Below are 17,784 nucleotides of genomic sequence, written 5' to 3'. Positions count from 1 at the left end.
ACTCAATGTCTACATCCTTTTTTTTTTTAATATGTGTCTTCAAAATGTTTTAGGTCACAATAAAGTCACATATAGAATATTAGGAACTCCCATATATCCAACATCAAAACCTTTTTTCTCTTCTCCATCAATGATCTTTTTACATGTTGGTGTTACATTTCCTGCAACTGATGTACAGATATTGAAACATAGCTACTAACCATGGTTCCATTATGGTTCCATTATGGTTTACATTTTAGACTGTACATTTTTTATAAATTTTTGGTTACATTATGTTTTACATTATGGTTTACATTTTAGGCCATACGACTTTATAAGTTTTTGGTGATATTTAAAATGGCCTGTAACCATCATTGCATGATCATGCAGAACACCTCAATTGCCCACCAGTTACTCCCTCTTCCAACTATTCTATTCTCCTCTCCCCCTCCCCTTGGGACCCATAATGATAACCAAGCTTCATTGATTGAAGGACAAGACTCATAGATACTTGCAATAATGTTGAGGGCTTGACACATTAGTCTGTCCTCCCCCATTGAGATCCACCCATGCTCTTAAGAGGCACCTTCCCCTCTGTTTGGGAACATCAGGTCTCCCCAAAATGGGGGAATAACACCTTCCCACTTATTGTATGGGTCTCCACACTCTGATGTAACACACTATGAAATGATGAGCACTCCCTAAAAGCATGCCCCAGGGGCACCCTGTGCCAGAAGCTCCCTGTCAAACACCTTATACCAGTAGCCCTTCCTTATTATATTTTCTAAAGAGTTTTCTCAACATTGTAGTTTGAACCACATACTCAACAACTTCCCATATTCACTTGCTCCCCTCATCCCTCTTCCCAATTCCTTGGACCATATGAACCATCCTCCAAATCCTAGCCCCTCTCAAGCCTGCAAAGCCCAATCCAGTAGTTTCCCTATGCCCCCCTCTTATCCCTTCACTGCACAACTACCTACCTCCACTTTATCATAGATTTCACCCATGTGGGCATTGGCTCATAAATTCCCCCCCCCCCCAATTTCCTATAAGCCTATCTTCCAGAGACAAATTGATTTGCTTAATTCATGTCAGAGAGGTCAAGTAGTATTTGTCCTTAATGCCTAGCTTGCTTCATTCAACATAAAGTTCTCAAGATTCATCTATGTTATCCCATGTGTTAGTACCATATTCCTTCTTAAAGCTGAGTAGTATTCCATGGTATGTATATACCACATTTTGTTCATCCATTCATCTATTGATGGGCATTTGTGTTGATTCCAACTTTTAGCAATAGTGAATATTGCCACTATGAACATTGGTGTGCATATATTGGTCCATGTCCTTGTTTTCAGTTCTTCTGTGTTTATATCCAGCAGTGGAATTGCTGGGTCATATGGCAAATCTATAGCTAGTTTTCTGAGGAACTGCCAAAATTTCTCCACAATGGCTGGATTCTTCTACATTCCCATGATCAGTGGATGAGGGTTCCCATTCCTCCACATCCTCACCAACACTTGTAATCCTCTGTTTTTTAAATAGTTGCCATTCTAATGGGTGTAAGATGGTATCACATTGTAGTTTTGATTTGCATTTCCCTAAGAGCTAGTGATATTGAGCATCTTTTCATGAGCTTTTTAGTCATTTGTATTTCTTCTTTGGAAAAGTGTGTGTTGAAATTGCTTGCCCATTTTTAAAATGGGTTATTTGTCTTTTTATTTTCAAGATATAGGATTTCTTTATATATCCTAGGTTCCTATCAGATATATGGTTACCAAATATTTCTCCCTCTTTTTACTTTCCTTATAAAGTCTGTTGTGGTGTAAAAGGCTTTAATTTGAGGAGGTCCCATTTATCTATTTTTTCTTTCATTGCTTGTGCTTTATGTGTGAATTTCATGAAGTCAATTCCTATTATAAGGTCCTGTAGCTGCTTCCCTACATTTTCTTCCAAGGTCTTTATGGTCATGGCTCTCATATTTAGATCTTTGACCCATCTTGAGTTGATTTTTGTATAAGGTATGAGATGATAATCCTCTCTCAGTCTTTTGCATATAGATATTCAGCTCTCCAAGCACCATTTGTTGAAAAGGCCATTCTCTCCCAGTTGAGTGGGCTTGGTGGCCTTGTCTAATATCAGATGACTATATATGTGAAGATCTATATCAGAACTCTTAATTCAGTTCCATTAGTCAGTATGTCTATCCTTGTACCAATACCATGCAGTTTTGACCACTATAGCTTAGTAGTATATATTAAAGTCAGGTAGTGTGATTCTTCTGATTTCATTCTTTTTTCTCAGTATGTTTTTGGCTTTTCAGAGCCTCTTTCCCTTCCCCCCCCCCACCCTGGTTGTCTGTTCTCTGTGTCTATTTGTTGCGTCTTCTTTTTTGTCCGCTTCTGTTGTTGTCAGTGGCACAGGAATCAGTGTTTCTTTTTGTTGCGTCATCTTGTTGTGTCAGCTCTCCATGTGGGTGGTGCCATTCTTAGGCAGGCTGCACTTTCTTTTGCACTGGGTGGCTCTTCTTACAGGGTGCACTCCTTGCACGTGGGGCTCCCCTACGCGGGGGCACCCCTGCGTGGCAGGGCACTCCTTGTGGTCATCAGCACTGCACATGGGCCAGCTCCACATGGGTCAAGGAGGACCAGGGTTTGAACCGTGGACCTCCCATGTGGTAGACAGATGCCCTAACCATTGGGCCAAGTCCCCTTCACATCTGAACTCTTTTGTAAGTTCTAGAAACTTGTTGTAGATTTCTCAGGGCTTTCTATGTATAGGATTGTGTCATCTGCAAATAGTGAAATTTTGACTACTTCCTTTCCCATTTGGTTGTCTTTTATATCTGTTTCTTGCCTCAGTGCTTGAGCAAATACTTCTAATACAATGTTAAATAGTAGGGGTGATAGTACCTGTCCTTGTCTTTCTCCTGATCTTAGAGGGAAAGATTTTAGGATTTCACCATTATAAATAATGTTAGCTGTGGGGTTTTCATATATACCCTTTATCACGTTCAGAAAGTTTCCTTCTATTCCTGTCGTTTGCACTGTTTTTAATAGGATAGAGTGCTGTATTTTGTCAAATGCTTTTTCTGCATCTATAGATATGAACATCTGTTTATGTGGCATATTATATTGATTTATTTTCCTATGTTGAGCCATCCTTGGATACCAACCCACTTGGCATGGTGTATAATTCATTTGATGTGTTGTTGAATATGATTAATCAGCATGCCCTTGAGGATTTTAACATCCAGGTTCATTAGAGAGATTGGTCTGTCATTTTCCTGTCTTGTGGTGTCTTTGTTTTCCTTTGGTATTAAGGTAATATTGGCATCATATAATGAATTCGGCAATATTCCTTCTATTTCGATTTTTTGGAAGAGTTTAAGCAAGAATGGCATTAGTTCTTTCCAGAATGTTTGATAGAATTCACCTGTGAACACTTCTGGCCAGGGGCTCTTCTTAGTTAGGAGGTTTTTAATGAGAGATTCTCTTTACTTGTGATTGGTTTGTTGAGATCATCAATTTCTTCTTTTGTCAATAGGCTGCTTATGTGTTTCTAGGAATTTGTCTATTTCCTCTAAATTGTCCTTCTTGTTGGCATATAGTTTTTCAAAGTATCCTCTTATGATAGTCTTTATTTCTGTGGGGTCAGTGGTGAAACCCCCTTTCTCATTTCTTATTTTGTGTATTTGCATCTTTTCTCTTTTTTTTTTCTTTGTTAGTCTAGCCAAGGATTTGTCAATTTTATTGATCTTCTGAAAGAACTAGCTCTTCGTTTTATTTTTTCTAGTGCTTTCTTATTTTCTATTTCATTTAGTTATGTTCTAATCTTTGTTCTTTCTTTCTTTCTTCTTGCTTTGGCATTAGTTTTTTTCTTATTATTAATTCCTCCAAGTGTGCAGTTAGGTCTTTGATTTTGGTTCTTTCTTCTTTTTTGTTGTATGAATTTGTGATTATGAATTTCCCTCTCAGTACAACTTTTTCTGCATCCCATAAGATTTAATATGTTTTCTTGTCATTCTCATTAGTTTCAAGGTAGTTATGGATTTTTTTTTGAGACTTCCTCCTTGACCCACTGTATGTCTAAGAGTGTTTTGCTTAACTTCCATATGTTTGTACCTAATTTTGTTTTCTGACCTTTATAGGTTTCCAGCTTCATTCCACTGTAGTGAGAGAAATTATTTTGTATGATTTCAGTCTTTCTGAATTCACTGAGACTTTCTCTGTGGCCTAGCATGTGGTTTATCTTGGAGAATGAGCCATATATGCTTGGGAAGAATGTATATCCTGCTGTATTTGGGTGTAATATTCTGTATATGTCTATTAGGTCTAAACCCTCTAATATATTGTACAAAGTATTTGTTTCTTTATCAATTCTATGTTGAGATGCTCTGTCTAATGGTGATAATGGTGTATTAAAGTTCCCAATATAATTGTAGAGGCATCTATTCCTCCACTTAGTTTTTCCAGCATTTGCCTCACATATATTGAGTCACCCTGTTTAGGTGCATAAATGTTTATGATTGTTCTTTTGTCTTGAAAGATTGCACCTTTTACTAAGATAGTGCCTATCTTTGTTTCTCACAATAGATTTGCATTTAAAGTCTGTTTTATCCTATATTAGTATAGGTACTCCTGACCTTTTTTGGTTATAAGATTGTTTTCCAGTCGTTCACTTTCAACCTCCTTTTGTCCATGGGTCTAAGGTGGGTTTCTTGTAGACATCATATAGATGGCTCATATTTCCTTATCCATTCTGCCATTCTGTGTCTCTTGACAATGAATTTAATCCATTGACATTCAGTGTTATTATTCTCAAGGAATTACTTACATTAGCCATATTTTCTTTGGATTTGTGTATGTCATATGCTGTTTTTATTTCTCTTTTTGTCTTTTTATTTGTTCTTACACTCTCCTCCTATTCTGTCTCTCTTGTTTTTTTCTTTCCTCCTGCAGAACTCCCTTTAGTATTTCTTGAAGGGCAGGTTTTTCTTGACGTACTCTCTTAGTTTTTGTTTATCTGTGAGTATTTTGAACTCTCTATCATTATGAATGTCAGGTTTGCTGGATTGAGTATTCTTGGCTGGAATTTTTTTTTCTTTTAGTACCTTGACTTTATTATACCACTGCGTTCTTGCCTCCATGGTTTCAGATGAGAAACCAGCACTTAATCTTATTGAGCTTCCCTGGAATGTGATTGTTCTCTTTTCTCTTTCTGCTTTTAGTATTTTCTCTTTGTCTTGTGCACTGGATAATTTCACAAGTATATGTCTTGGGGTAAGCCTGTTGGGATTTATACTGTTTGGGGAGCATTGCACTTCCTGAACATGTACATCCATCTCCTTCAATAAGTTTCAGAAGTTTTCAGCCATTATTTCCTCCAACACCCCATCTTTCCCCTTTCCCTTCTCTTTTCCTTCTGGGATGCCTATAATGTATATGGTTGTGAATTTTGTACTGTCATTCAAATTCCTAAGTCCCTGCTGGATTTTTTCCCATTTTTCTATCTATCAATTCTACTATCTGTTTAATTTCAGGTGTACTGTCTTCCACATCACTAATTTTTTCCTCTGCCTCTTCAAATCTGCTGTTGTTTACTAAAAGCACACTTTTGATTTATTGGATTGTGTCATTCATCATCATCATATCTGTTATTTTTTGAGTATGCTTATAATTTCTTCAGTGTGCATTCCAAATGTTTTCTTAATATCCTTAATCTCTTTCTTCACTTCATTAAGTTGGTCTATGATATTTGTTTGGAGAGCTTTGATTAGTTGTTCCACAGTCTGCTTCACTTCCTGGTTTTTAGCCTGCTCATTGGATTGGGCCATGTATTCCTGATTATTGGTATGGTTTGTAATTTTTTGTTGCTGTCTGGCCATCATTTTAATCTGATAGGTTTGTTCAGTTGATTAGCTTCTTTGTCTAACCTTAGGTTTTATTTAGGTGCTGTTTTTGGGTGTGTGTTTTCTCTTTGTCACTTTTTTCTTCTTATTCTATTTCCTTGTTGTTGTTATGTGAGTTCTCTTGAAGGAAAAAGATTAGAGTCAGGGAAAACAAAAGAGGTAAGAAAAGAAAAAGAATCATAGTACTATTTGATAGTAAATGTTAGCAGAAGAACCATATAAGACCTAGGAGAATAAATATTAAACTCATGTATGCAGTGTAGAGTTATAGGAATAGAAAAGTGGAGTCTCTACAATGAAATGGGAAATTGAATATGGATAAGAATATAGTATGAATTAAAATGCCAGCATTATCAGGAGAGGGGAAAGAGAAAAGAAAGGATGGTAGCTTAAAGAGTTAATGAAAGATAGAAAATGAAAAAGAAGTGTGAGAAATAAAAAGCCAGAAAAATCGGTGGCTAAACAAAGAAAGGTAGAATGTAAGAGCAACAACAGAAGGGGGAAGATAGAAAGATGTAGGAAGGAAAAAATATAGCATTGGTAGCCAAAATCAGTATGCACAGAAAAGAGGAAATTGAGAATGAGAGGAAGCACAGCAAATGAGAAACTAGCCAGCAGCACTAAGAGGAAAAAAGAAAAGAGAGAAAAAAAAGTGGATGGGAGATAAAGAGGAAGGAAAGACAAGAAAACAACAACAACAAAAAAACCCAGACAAGCCCTCAAACAATGAGTCAACCAAAGATTAAGAAAAACCAGACTCCCTCCCACAACCCTGTGGACCCCCTCCCACACCAGGCTGCTGGTGTTCACCAATCACCCTGAAATTTTCTTGCTGCAGACCTTGAAGAGGGTTTCAGTGAGTAAACCAAGCCAAATTTTGTAAAAAAAAAAAATCTCTCTTTTTTTGAAAAATAAGAGACCCAAGAGAAGCTAATGCATGGATAATGTCTATGTTTTCCCTGTCTCAAAGTATCAGCCAGATGTTTAATATCCCAGTGGGTCACTACTCTAAGAGGAACTAGGAACTGAACCAGAGACCTTGCACATTCAAGAATGAAAGTCCTCTACTGAGCCAAAGCCTTCTTCCAGGTTGACCTGCTCCTCAAAAAAGTACCCTTCCCAAGGCATGATTGACTATTTGCAATTGAACAAACTGATTAGTTTGTTCAAACTGTCCTTCCCCTTTCTCCCTTCCTCATTTCCCTCTCTCCCAGGGCAGCAGGAAGCCCATGTGAGAGCTCCCTTCTGAGACTCAGATGGGGCCCTGGTGAACCAATTCACAATGGAAAATAATGAATCTGAGAGAGAGCACCCACATCTTGCCATGAACTCTAAGTTTGCTCTTGGAGGCCTACTAAGTACTTCCTACAGCCCCCTCCCCCAGGTGGGTTACACAGGACTAGTTAATTGCCTGGCTCTACTGTCTCCAGACCAGTTTTTCCTATCCTAGGGTGTTTAGTTAAATCAGGCTGTCTCAGCAGATTTACCATTCACCTCTTCCTAGTTTCTCCTCAAGTCAGCTGGTATGCTCCTCAAAGTTCAAAAAGGGGGGTCTAGACAATTGAACCTGCATTGGTCAGAACTCTCTGCATCCATCACCAGAACCGTCCCACTCTTTGAGTTTGTCAAAGACTGGAGGGGTTTGGAGAACACTGGGGTTTGGGATTTGGGGAGTGTCAGGTTTGGGGGAAGCAGGTTCAGGGAACTTGGAGTTCAAGTAACGCGGGTTTGGGGATTGCTGGTTAGGGGAACACAGGTTAGGGGAACACAGGGTTCAGAGAACATGGGTTCAGGGATCATAGGTTCGGGGAACATGGGGTTCAGGGAAGGCCGTGGCTACTTGCCCTAAGGGAAGGGCTTAAAGTTCCCACAACTCCACAAGCTCCAGAAACCTGCATTTTTGCTTTGAGCAATTACTCTTTTTATCACACTCTCTCCAGATCAATGTACAGAAGCCTCCTGCTTTCCGGGTTCCCAAAAGAGCTCACTAAGGCAGGATTTTGTCCTCACTTAGCCTTTTTTATGTAGGCAAGATGATGTGGGTGCACTTACTCCAACACAATCTTGCTCCACCTCTGTACTAAGTTTTAAGATTGGGAGGTGTGATTGGGAGGTGTTCCTCCAACTTAATTCTTTTTCAAAATGGCTTTAGCTGTTAAAGCCCCTTACCCTTCCATGATTTGAGGATTGGTTTTTCATTCCTACAAAGAAGGTTGTTAGGATTTTGATTTTTTGATTGAGTGCCTTGAATATATAAATTGCTTTGAGCAGTATTGAAATCTTTTGATATTTAGTCTTCTCATCTATGCACACAGAATATCCTTTCATTTATATAGGTATTCTTTGATATAAGTTTTTTAGTTTTCTGTGTACAAGTCCTTTATATCCTTGGTTAGATTTATCCCTAGATATTTAATTCTTTTAGTTGCTATTGTAAATGAAATGCTTTTCTTGATTCCTCTTCTGATTGTTCATTACTTGTGTTAGAAACACTACTGATTTTGAACGTTAATCTTGTAACCTGCCACTTTTGTGAATTCATTTATTAGCTCAAGGTGTTTTGTTGTGGATTTTTCAGGATTTTTTGCTTATAGGGTCACATCATTGGCGAATTGGGAAAGTTTTAATTCTTCCTTTCCAATTGGGTGCCTTTTATTTCTTTTTCTTGCCTAATTTCTCTGGCAACAACTTCCAGTTCAATGTTGAATAATAGTGGTGACCGTGGACATCCTTTTCTTGTTCCTGATCTTAGACCAAAAGCTTTCATTCTTTTACCACTAAGTAGAATGTTAACTCTGGGCTTTTCCTATAAGCTCTCTAACAGTTAAACAAGTTTACTTCTGTCTCAGTTTGCCACAGGGCTTCTGATTCAAAGTACTAGAAATGTCTTGCCTTTTGTAATGCAAAATTCATTAGGGTAAAACCTCACAGTTCTGAGGCCATGAAATACCCAAATCAAGGCAACAAGAGAGATGATTTCTCAACCAAAGTCAATTGCTGTTGATCTTAGCGTCCTGGCATATGGTGATCAGGCAAGACAGCAGGTCTGCTGAACTCTCTCTACATTCTCCTTGAAAGCAGCTGTGGCCAACCAGTCATCTCTCCCTGGGCTTCAGCTCCTATAAAAGCTTGGCATTGTCTCCTTGAGCTCAGCTGTGGGCAAACCTGGAGTCCATTTTTTCACATGTTCAGATTAAATATGGCAGCTTACTTTCTATGTCTCCATTTATATAAGACCCAGCAAAAGGGTGGAGACTCAACTTGAGTCATGCCTCACTAATGTAGTCTAATCAAAAGCAATCTAATCAAGAGATCTAAAATGAATCTAATTAAATCAAATGTTACCACACCCACAGGAATAGATTAGTTTAAGAAAAATAATCTTTTCCTGGGATTCACAAAATTCAAATTGTCACTTCTATTCCTAGTGTTCTAAATGTTTTTATCAAGAAAGGGTAGTATTTTGTCAAATGCCTTTGTTGCATTGATTGAGATGGTCCTGTGTTTTTTTCCTTCAATCTATTAATGTAATGTATTACATTAATTGATCTTATGTTAAACCAACCTTGCATAACAGGAATAAATCCCACTGGATCATGATAATTGTTTTAACATGACCTTGGATGTTGATGATTTTTGCATCTATATTCATAAGAGATTTTCATCTGAGATTTTCTTTTCATGTGGTATTTTTACCAAACTTTGGTATGAGAGTGATGCCGGTTTCATAGAATGAGCTAGGGAGTGTTCCCTCCCCTCCAATTTTTTAGAAGAGTTTGAGAAAAATTGGAGTTAAGTCTTGGAATGTTTGGTAGAAATCCTCTGTGATGCCATCTGGTCTTGGAATTTTCTTTGTTGGGAGGTTTTTGATGTCTGATTCAGTCTTTTTACCAGTAAGTGGTCATTGTGATCTTGTATTTCTTCATGAATCAATGTAGGTAGTTTGTGTGTTTCTAAGAATTTGTTCATAGAATCAACTTATAGACCTTTTTATTTCATTAGACTAAAGATATTTCCTAATTTCCCTTCTTTATCCCATTGGTTGATAAAGTGTATGTTGTTTAATTTCCACACATTTGTGAATTTTCCCTTTCTCCCTCTGTTATTGATTTCTAGCTCCATTCTGTTGTGATCAGAGAATATCATAGTATGATTTCAATTTTAAAAATTTATTGATATTTCTTTTGTGACTCAACATATGGTCTGTCCTGAAGAATGGTCCATGTGCACTCCAAAAGAATATGTATTCAATCTTCATTGGATTCAGTGCTTTATATATCTGTTAGGTCTAGTTGCATTACTGTATCCTTGAAGTTCTTCACTTCCTTACTGAGCTTCTGATTAGATATTTTATCCATTATTGTGGGTGGTGAGTTAAAGCTTTCTCTATTCATGTGGAATCCTCAATGTTTCCATTCAAATCTGTCCATATTTGCTTCATATATTTTTGAATTCTGATCTTAGGGGTATATTTATTTGTAATTGTTAAATCTTCCTATTGAATTATCCACTTCATTAGTATGTAATGATTATCTTTGTCCATCATAAATGTTTTTGACATAATGTCTCTTTTATTTGATATTAGTATAGCCACCCCAGGTCTCTTTTGATTACTACTTTGCATGACGTGCTTTTCCTTCCTTTCATCCTCAATCTATTTATATCTTTGACTTTAAGGTGAATGTCTTGCAGATGATATATAGTTATGTCATGCTTTTTTATCCATTCTGCCAATAATCACCTTTTGACTGGAGAGTTTAATCTATTTACATTTAAATCACTAGAGATAATAAAAAGACTTTCCTCTGCCATTTTGCTATTTAGCTTATTTCTTATATATTTTTTTGTTCTTCACTTCCATTAAAGCCTTATTTTATATTTATTTGCTTCTTTTGTTGTACCATATTGAATGCTTTCTCATTTCTATCTAGATATATTTTTCTTTTACTTATCTTAGGGTTCACATAGGGTTAAAATTTAACATCTTAAATATATAACAAATTACATATATTTTGTTACCAACTTAACTTCAATAGTATGTACTCATGGCATTCTGGGGTTATTTTATAAATCCCCAAAAGAGAAAGATTATATTTGCAAACTAATCTATTCCTCTGGTTGTGATACCCTTTGATTGCATTAAATTTGGCTGAGATGTCTATGATTAGATTGCCTGTTAAGTTTAGGGCTTTTTTATTTGGTCACATCAGTAAGGCATGAATCGGTTGAGTCCCCATGCCCTTGGTTGGCATGATATAAATGGACACACACATGGACAAACAAACATAAGAAGACACACAAATGGAGAGAACTTTGTCAATTTTTATCCTCCTATGTGATAGAAAGGTGAAGGCACAAGGAGTTAAATCCCTGGGGAGAGATAGACCATTTGACTGATAGCTTACAGCTGACCTTGAGAAGCAGTGGAGACTAATAGGGAAAATGTGAGAGACAAGCCCTATACCAGCTTGAAGCTGAGACAGGGAAGAAGCTGAGCTCATGGAACCTGGAGAGAAAAAGGAAACCCAGAGAGGAAATGTGAAACTCAGCAGAGATCACTGGCTATCACGCTTCAACACCTGACAACTGACTTAGGTTAAGACTTATGGTACCTTAAGTTGGACTTTTTATGACTTGTAACTATAATCTTTTACCCCTAATAAGTACCCTTTATAAAAGTCAACAGATTTCTGGTACTTTGAATTGGCATCTCTTTGGCAGACTGATATGGCACATATACTTTTCTGTAACTCTGATTCCCCATCAGTTTTGTACTTCATACCACTTTTATCTTTGTAGATTTTATGTCCCAGGACCTAAATTTATCATTGCTTTTTATGCATTTGCATTTTAGTACCTGTATGAAGTACAAAGTGGAATTACATACCAAACAATTCAATACAATAAGACTGGCATTTGTAATTACTCTGATGGCTCTCTTTTCTGCAGGACTTTATTTCTTTATGCTGCTTTGAACAGCTGTCAATTGTCTTTTCCTTTTAGTGTGAAGAATACCTTTTAGCATTTCTTACAGTGCAGGCATAGTGGTGATGAACTCCCTCAGCTTTTCTTTGTCTGAGAATGTCTTAATCTCTCCTCTTTTAAAAAAAAATTTTTGAGGTACCAGGAGCTGGGAATTGAAACCAGGACCTCATTTGTGGGAAGCTGGTGCTCAGTCACTAAGCCATATTGGCTTCCCTGAGTTGGTTTCTTTGTTTTTTTTTTTGCTTGTTGTTTGTTTTTGTTTTTTTCTGGGAGGGACTGGGGAACTGAACCCAGGACCTCCATGTGGGAAGCATGCACTCAAATACTTGAATCACATCTGTACCGCAATCCCTCATTTTTCAAAGTAAGTCTCACTGGATATAAAATTCTTGACTGGCTATTGTTTTCCTTTAGCACTTTAAGTATTTCAATCCCCTGCCTTCTTGCTTCCACGGTTTCTCAAGACAAATTGGCACTCTGAGTCTCCCTGAGATAAATAACACGTTGCTTTTTTCTTGAGCTTTCAGAACACTCTCCTTGTCCTTTGCGTTTGATGGTGCACACAATATATGATAAATGGCATTTTTCTTCATGTTTATCTTGTTCAGGGTTCTCTTAGCTTCTTGAATGTACATATTCACATCTCTTACTTAGTTTGGGAAGGTCTCTGTCAATACTCCTTTGAATTTTTCTTTCGCCTTTCTTTTTCTTCTGCCTCTAGGACTCCCAAAATTTGTATTTTGGTGCTTTGATGGTGTTCCATAGCTCTCTTAGGTTAATTTAACATTTAATATTTCTTTATTCTTTCATCTCCTCAATGTGACTCATTCCAAGTGTTTTGTCTCCATGTTCTCTGATTCTTTCTTCTTCCAGCTCCAATCTGCTCTTGAAACCCTCCTGGCATTTTTCATTTAAGTTACTGTGGTCTTTAAAACCAATAGTTCTCTTTGGTTCCTTTAAATAATTTCTATCTCTTTATTTAGATTCTCATGTTTTTATTCCTTATTTTTCTCATTGCCTTCAGTATTTTCTTTGTGCTTTCCTTCATCTCCTTGAGTTTTTTTAAGATCAATTTTTTAAAGGCTTTTTATGGTATGTCTGCATTCTTTTACTCTTTACTAGTGTTTTATGTATTATTATCCTCTTCTTTTGGATGAACCATGATTTCCTGTTTCTTTGTCTTGTACTGTTATGCTGCACACTTAAATATTTTAAAATGTTAACTCTCGGTTTTATTCCCTGGTATATCTGTTTCTTGATTTTGTAAATAGTTGGGTATAAGAGATTTTCCTAAGCTTCAACTCTCACATCAGAAAGGTATACCCAAGGCAAAAGCAGTGTACAGGGATGTCTCTTTGGCCCTCTGTCCCTGGACTTTTGTTTGTTAGTTGTTTTGGAGTTCCCTTATTTACAGGAGCTTGTATTCTCTGTTTTACCAGGCACCTCCCTCTCCTGGCCTTTTGAAGCCCGCAGGCCTTTGTTCCAGACCGTCCACCTCTGTAGTTTCTATATTCTTTTCATTGTCTCTTGCTGTTTTTGTCTGGAAGGAAACTTCTGGGAGGATTTTCCCAAGTTCTTTCCTGGACCAATCAGGACCAGGGACACATGGAGGGGTACAGACTGAATCCAATGTACCCTGTGGAGAGGTCAGTAAGGGTTCCAAAATCTTCTCTGATGTCTTTCTAAGTTTGGGCTTTCCTGGAAATGCATCCCTTCAGCTGTCTCCTGCAACCCTGAGGAAGTGCTGCAACTTTAAAGCTCTACTCCGTCCTCCTATGTTCTAGAAAATGGCTGTTGCCACTTTTGTGTGGGATAGGTTGAAACAGTAGTTGCCCTCAGAACTGACATCCAGTGATCTGAGCTTGCTAATCAAAAGCCTTTATTAGTGGTTTTCCATGTTCAGCCCCGTTCTTGGGGAAGAGAATTTTTTTTTAATGGGAGGAGGATTTTTATATCCCTTCCTGTCTCTAGCAGCAAGCTAAGGGTCGGACACTGAGGTAGCTGCCTTAAGAGTGGGGGATGGGCACCAGTAGCCAAGGTGTGGAGAGAGCAATTTACAGTTACCATCATTTATCAGCCTCTTTCCCCTACACTTCCCTGGATGCTGTCAGTATTCAGCTCACCTTTGCAGTTTCAAAATACTTGTTTCAGACAGTTCCTGCCTAATTAATAGTTGTTTTGGTGGAAGGGCTTAGTCCTGGAATTCCCTCTTCTGCCATCTTTCCCAGATGTTCCCTAAGTATATATTGTTTAAGGCACTAAGTTAGGGCTAATTTTTTATGCCACAAAACAAAACATTTAGTTTGATAAAGTGCATTCCCTCAAACAAACCAAAACCTCACAGTTTGTTTTACATTTAATTTTGAGAATAAGACCTAAATAAAATGTCCATTTTCTCAACTTATAGTCATGATGCTTGTTGGAGTTCCCAGACAGTATAGTAAGGCAAGAAAAATAAATACATCAATTATGGGATTTTAAAGAATAAATGTTACTTTTCATAGATAACAATTTTGAACATAGAAACACTATTAAAGTTAATAGATTTATTTAGCATTCTCACTGAATTCAAGGCTGATATTCAAAAATTTACCGTTATACACTAGTCACATACAATAAGTAAATTAATTTTTAAGGAAACAATTCACAATAGCATCTCTCATCAAATATTTTCATGGGAAAATCAATTTATATAAACTGCCTCTTATCTCAGAATATGGTATTTGAGATGTTGCAGAATTTTTGCAAAGTTTAAAACTTTACAATCTTGTCATCCTCAGTCATCTAGGTCTTAATGGACACGTCTGTCTTTCATTTTTAAAACTTTTGAATTTCCATTTCTTATTGGAGCCACATATTTTTGTCATCTCAGAATTCAACTAAGCCTGGGTAAGTCTCCAAAATGAGCAGGAGGCGCTTTCAGCCTGTGAACTGGGACTGCAATCAATACCCCTTGTGAATTTTTGCTTAAGTCTGCTTTTCTGAAGCCTAGTTGTGATTTAGGAATCACATAGGGGCACTTTGCTAAAATACCAGTGTCCAGACTCCACTCTAGAGATTCTTATTTAATAGTTGTGCCATTGGATCCACGCAAGGATATGTTTTAAAAGCTTCCTATGTATAGGTAGTGTTGAGAACCCCTTGCATAGGCCTATAAATCTCTTCTCAACTATTGTTGTATATTAGAATCACTTAGTGAGCTTCTAAAATAAACTGATGACTAGGTCTTACTTCAGATTAATCAAATCAGACTCTCCAGGGGGTGTGGTTTTTCTGTGATGTCAGTGCTGTAAAAAGCTTTACAGGTGATTACAGTGTGCTGTCAGGATTGAGACACACTTGTATAAAATCTAACCTTTTAGAGAAGGATTGTTATTCCCATATTTGTATCAGATGGAGAATCATCCTTACCAGGTTCATGAACTAAGATTTTTATTGAGGCTTCCAGAAACTAGGATAGACCCTTGCCACTTGCTTTTGTTCCTCAAAAGAATAGCTTTGGGTAAAATTTGAACATTCTGGTTATTGATTAAAATTACTTTCTACTGTTCATTTTCTTGAAATGATAGGATGTACTGTTTCATTTTCTTTGAATATTTCTATTTACTTTCAAGAAAACTCAATAGTTTCTAACAACTTAACCTGTTTATTAAATTGATCTCTCATTCTCTTTTTTCTATTACATGTAGCACTAGTACTTTTTGCTGTCATTGTGTGCCTTCTTTCTTTTTTCTTTGCTTCCTAGCTCAGGTTTTTTATTTTCTAATAGGGTCCTCTAAATTTTGTTTTGTGATCTCCATCAGAGACAACAATGAAATCAAGTCATTCTGGACTTCACAAAAGCCACGGTTTAATCAAATCTTGTGCTACTGTCCTTTTTTGAGTTGGAGATAGTCTGGAGATACCAGTTTTAACAGGAAAAGAAAATAATAAAAGATGTACACTATGAATAATCTGTAAGTCATAAAACTTTATGTACCAAAAATATATCAGGAAACTCTATTAACTCTTAAAAGCAAAGGGAAGACTGTGTAAATATTGAATTTATAGTTGTTGATATTAATATATTATCTCTTTCAGAATTTGACAGATTAAGTTGACAAAAGAGCCAGAGGAATACAATTTTTAAAAATAGGTATTTATATTCTAGAAAGGGATTTTTCTTTTGTTCTTGGAATATTTACAAAAAATGATCATATGTATTTTCCAGGAAAAAAAAGTATGAATCATGAGACTATTTGGTGCAAATCTGTGCAGTGTATTTGTGATAAAATTTCTATTTCTTGGTAAAATGAAACAAATTTGAAGCAAGAAAAGGTAGAAATTGTGAGAGAAGAATAACCCTGAAACAGATTGAAAAACAATTAAAGAGAAAATGGTTTTATAGCTAAATTATATTTGAATCCTAAAAACAACATTCTTTATGCTATTTTAGTAGTCCAGATGACAGAAAAATATCAAAAATCCCCTTCTTTATGGTAGAAACCCTAGAAAAACATTAATTTCAAAGTCTTATAACTATTGTACAAAATTTATAAAAGAAGTAGAGCAAACACTTCTTAAAATAATAACAAATGCAGAGTGGGTGTGACTTAGTGGGTGAGTGCCTGCTTTGCATGTACGAGGTTCTGGGTTCAAACTCAGGTAATTCCTAAATAATAATAACAACAATAACAGCAACAACAGCAACAAAGGGAATCCCTAAATGTATTTAAAAGAACTAACACATGATGGTCAAGAATGAAACCTCAAGAATGGGTCACCACACCCAAGTATCAGAATAATTAATAACACAAGAAACCAGAGCAGGAAAAATGATTTTACCAACAGATGTTAAAAAGACATTGGTGGTGAAATTCAACAACCACATCTAATTCATACTCTTCATAAGGTAGGGATAGAAGAAAACTACTTAAACCTAAGATTTTTAAAAACAAAAAGAAATAGCATATATCATATTAAATGGAGAAATGCTGACTCATTTTTCACAAAAATTAGGAATACGACAGTTATATACCTATGAATAACATCTTTTAATATTTTAGTACAGATCCTAACTAAGAAAATAACAGCAAATTAAATAAATATAAGATATAAATATTGGAAAAAGAGAAGGTATTATTTTAGTTCCAAATAGTGTAAAAATCATTTGACTGTACTAAAAAAGAAACTACTAGAATTAGAAAAATTGCAATATTTCCTTTATAGAAAAGAAATATACAGAGGCAAGCAGGTATTTTCTATATTAACATTAATCACTTAGAATAAACATTAAAAATATCCTTTCACAATAGTTTTTAAAAGTATGAAGTTTAAATTATATAAGCGAGCACAGGTTTATAAAGTCCCATATCAGGAATTTAAAAATCTTCACAATAGAGAGACATAATATTCCTATTAAGGCAATGTCTTAATATTGTCAAATCTTCATAATTTAGCATAATTAGGATGGTATATTTTAAATTTGAACATCTAAATTTCTGAGAATAATCAAGTTATTTGAAAATGATAAGTGAGGGTGATTTACAAAATATTTCAACTTAATATTCAGCTTTTCTGTTCCAAACTGTATTTTGGAACAGAATAATTTCCATTAGAAGATCCAACACTCTAGGGAAACAGAGGGAAGCAGTTTGATTTAGTAGGAGTCAATGATTTTTGCTTAGGATAGTGTCAGACATTGTGGCCACAATAGAGACAAAACAATAGTATATAAAATATATTAAGTGTAAACTAAAAAGACATGGATGTGTTTGAAACGAAGCAAATATTTCTATTAGAAATTGAAGAGAAAAATAATGTGGTTGTGGGTCAGAAGCAAGCAAAGGTGGCTAGAAGTTTTACTCCTGCACAGGACATGTACTCAAAATACCCCATGAATCAGATCAAGGGGACCCGAGTTGAAGTTT

The sequence above is a fragment of the Dasypus novemcinctus genome, chromosome 1 (genome assembly GCF_030445035.2).
Source record: "Dasypus novemcinctus isolate mDasNov1 chromosome 1, mDasNov1.1.hap2, whole genome shotgun sequence".
NCBI lineage: Eukaryota > Metazoa > Chordata > Mammalia > Cingulata > Dasypodidae > Dasypus > Dasypus novemcinctus.
This window is presented reverse-complemented; position numbering follows the sequence as displayed.